The following is a 4,217-nucleotide window of genomic DNA, read 5'->3' as shown; positions in this document are numbered from 1 at the left end:
GAATGGTACAGGAATCCCGCCCCCGCCCCCCCCCCCAAAATCACAGTGCTGCAAAATTGCCTTAAAGCGCACTGTTGAAAACTACAGGGTTTTTTTGTTTAGGGTTTTTGCCATGAAATCACACCTTTTCAAGACAACAATAATAAGAATAAGATTAGCTGTCATTGTCATTGTTGTTGTTGCCTTCATGATAAATATTTGTAACTATTAATAACAATAACTATTATTATTATTATTCATTTTATTTATACTTTACCCTCCATGGGCAGGCTGGGCTCAGGGTCACTTATAGTACATAAATAAATACAGTGCATGAGCAAAACAATTAAAAACCACTAGCATTCCCAAATAATAACAAACCGGTGCAACCCCAAAGGTGATCTCCCTGGAAGATGATCTGGTTCAAATATCTGCTATGCACCAGGACAGTACACTACCAAAAGTCGGGGGGAGAAGCAGGGGAGGAAAGGGGGAGGCTAGGTGCTGATTGAGACCATTACTGTCCTCAACCGTTCACCTGGTGGAACACCTCTTTCCTGCCAGCCTTGCAAGAGATGTTCAGAGGTGGGCTGCCATTGCCTTCCTCTGTGACACAACCCTGTTATTCCTTGGAGGTCTCTCATCCAAATACGTGTCAGGCCCAAGGTCACCCAGCAAGTCTCCATAGCAGAGTGGGGATTCGAACCTGGGTTTTTTTCCAAGTCCTAGACCAACATCTTAACCACTGCACCACACTGGGTCTCACAGAACTGCAGCTGCACACCATAAAAACTCCCTTGAGTCAGGGAGGAGTTTCACAATCCTAGGCTGATTCCTCATGGGCCAAAAAAAGCAGTGTGAAACCGGTGTGAAAATGGAGTAAAAGGGTTAAAAACATGGGCGGTTTCTGCACGGGCTGAAAGCCCGGTAAAACACCGTTTTGGCGGGAACCCTTCGCACAGGCGCCACTGCCAAATCGATGCAGCAGCGCTCTGTGCCCGCCCAAACGGTGTATTCAAAACTCGCTTGGGGAGTGAGTTTTCCTGCAAACGCCCGGCTTCCATCCACTGCCATGCGAACGGCAGAGGGTGGAAGCTGGAGTTTTCCCTTCCCCTCCCCAGCCCCAAACGCCTGCGTTGCACCTTCTGCTGGCAGCCCAGCGTGGGCTCTATCGTGCGGCAAACTCTGAGGAGGGAAGGGGACATGCCCCCTGGTCTCCGGTGCCTCAGCCGTCGCTAAACATGGCCAATGAAGTGTCCCCTTCCCTCCTCAGGCTAACGACTCGAGCGACAGTATTAACAAAATGCTGGCATTTGGAGCTGACAAATCTGTGACTGTGCGGAGCTTGCTCCCCGTATAGAGGGCCGTTTGTGCGAGAGCTGGCCCCAGAGGCTAGCATCGGCATGATTAATGCCGATGCAGGGTCTCTCCCTTGGCTGTGCGGAAACCACCAGTGTAAAACAGTTTATACTGTTTTCACACCGTTTTCACGCCACTGTTTTTGGCCCATGCGGAACCAGCCCTAGCTGCTTGGCTAGGAGGACAATGCCAGTGTGGCAGGCAACTGGTCTCCCAGTCTGAAACCTCTCCTTTGCACAGCCATTTCAGAAAGAAATGAGGCTACGAAGGTGTCCAGAACAAGTCTGGCAAATTCAAAGCTCATGTTTCCCCCGAGTTCAGCGACTCCTTCCAAATCGCATCATAAAATCCCATGCACAACATATTACATGTAAATGCCCAAATCTGTTTTCCAGATATTAGACGGTAATCAGGTTCAAGGTGTCTCCTGTTCCGCAGGCCTGTATCCTGCTTAGGGAATAAATTATGCAAATGGGGGGGAAATAATGCCGAAGTGTGTTTCATTTGCATGATTAATTTTGATTGCCCTATTTTGGTTTTCACGAAAAGTCAAAAAGACTTTGGCAAAGTCTTGGCAGGTAATCCATGAAGAAGGGATAGCAGCAGAGGGAGCTAAAAGATGGGAAAGATGCCATTTTGATTCGGTTTGTGACAGGGGCACAGGACGCAGACATGACTTGGGCGCAGTCCCCCCTCGCTCCGCCCGTGCAGCACAGTCATACATCACTCCCACAGACTGATTCCTCCCCCCTTGGATGGGTCTCTTAGTAAATAACTTGTGTGGAAAAGGCAAACACGTGGTTTGGTCCTAATGGCAAAGATTCTGGTTTAGCCATTTAGTGATTTGTAAATTGGAGTTTCCTTCTTCACTCATATTACCATTTCCCCGGAAGCTTTTCAAGTTACCTTTACCCAAACGTTCTCCCTTCAAAGTATGCGCACAATCAGCTTTTTACCTTGGCTCTAGCCTATCGTCAAGCAGATGTGTGCGTTTTTAGCACTTTGGCTTATTAGCATTTCTTGCAGACTTTCAAGTGGGTAGCAAATAAAGCAAGAAGTGTCCCAGACGTTGGCAAGAAAAAATGGAATTATTCATTGCTTACTAATGTCAAATGCTAATGGGAGCAAGGTATCCTTGAAGAGATCCTTGACTAAAATTCATTAAAGGGAGATCAAATCACCATTTTCAGTATTCGTGTTCGGAAAGTGTATTTGTTAGACCCAATCCTGACCTGCCTTGCACCAATTGGGCTGCAACTTTACTGGTGTAAAGGATTCTGGCCAGGGGTGGGATCCAAAAATTTTAGTAACAGGTTCCCATGGTGGTGGGATTCAAACTGTGGCGTAGTGCAAATGAGAGGCTGAAGTGGGGGGGCCGCGGCGGGGAGCTTGTCAGGGCATTCTGTAGAGGGTGGGGCATTCCTGGAACGTGGGGCTGTGGCAGGGCCGCCCGGTCCTTGGGGCGGGGGAAGCCCGAATGCAGCGCAGGCGCGAAGCAGGCTCGCCTGCTCACGCTGGTGCACCTCCTGCTAGACTGCTTCAAGTTCTACACGCTGCTGCTGCTGAGAGGAGGGGTGTAACTAAGGCAAAAATTGCATGGCAAAATCACCAATTAGTAACCCCCTCTTGGCACACACAAATAATTAGTAACCTACTCTCGGGAACCTGTGAGAACATGCTGGATCCCACCTCTGATTCTGGCACAAGGGTATGAACTCTGGATCCACTCAGAGGCGCAGCTACCATGGGGACATCCGGGGACAAGTGCCCCGGGCGCCACCTCGTGGTGGGCGCAAAAATTGCAGGTTCGTTAGTGGCTTTTTCTATTTTTCAGGGTTTTCCCCATTTTTGGCCTGCAGGGGGCGCAGTTTTTAGGCTAGCTGCACCAAACCTTCAGACTATTGTCAGGTGACTCTCCTGATGATACCAGCCAAGTTTGGTGCAGTTTGGTTCAGGGGGTCCAAAGCTATGGACCCCCAAAATGGGTGACCCCATACTCCATTATTTCCAATGGGAGCTAATAGTAAACGGGGCTACCATTTTGAGGGTCCATAACTTTGGATCCCCTGAATCAAACTTCACTAAACCTAGGTGGTATCATAAGGATAGTCTCCTGCTGATACCACCCAGGTTTGGTGCAGTTTGGTTCAGGGGGTCCAAAGTTATGGACCCCCAAAAGGGGTGCTCCATCCTCCATTGTTTCCAATGGGAGCTAATGGTAGATGGGGCTATCCTTTTGAGGGTCCATAACTTTGGGCTTCCTGAACCAAACTTCACTAAACCTGGGTGGTTTAATCAGGAGAGTCTTCTGAAGATAGCCTAAAAGTTTGGTACTGTTAGCTTAAACATTGCTCCCCTGACAGGCACCCTCAAATTTTCCCCAGGTTCTCTCTTTAAATCCACCTCCTTTGGAGTGGATTTAAAGGGAGAATCTGGGCTCCCTAGATTAAAAAAAACATTAAAAGTATTGTTGAAGGCTTTCAAAAACCAGATTCAACTGGTAGTTGTGAGTTTTACAGGCTGTGTAGCCGTGGTCTGATAGATCTTGTTCCTAACATTTCGCCTGCATCTGTGGCTGGCATCTTCAGAAGTGTATCACAGAGAGAAGTCTGTTATAAGAGAAGGCTGGACACAGTGTATAATAGACTTCTCTCTGTGATACACCTCTGAAAATACCAGCCACAGATGCAGGTGAAACATTAGGAACAAGATACACCAGACCACGGCCACACAGCCCAGAAAACCCACAATAACCAACGTTGAAAATGATGCTGTTTGGGGTGGGGAATCTACCCTGAAACAGCATCACTTTCAATGTTGTTTAAACTAGGGAGCCCAGAGTATCCCCTTAAGGTGGATTTAAAAGGAGAATCTGGGCT

Source organism: Sphaerodactylus townsendi, linkage group LG13 (assembly GCF_021028975.2).
Source record: "Sphaerodactylus townsendi isolate TG3544 linkage group LG13, MPM_Stown_v2.3, whole genome shotgun sequence".
NCBI classification, from domain to species: Eukaryota; Metazoa; Chordata; class Lepidosauria; order Squamata; family Sphaerodactylidae; genus Sphaerodactylus; species Sphaerodactylus townsendi.
The sequence above is the reverse complement of the archived record's forward strand: the minus strand, read 5'-3'. Positions refer to the sequence as shown.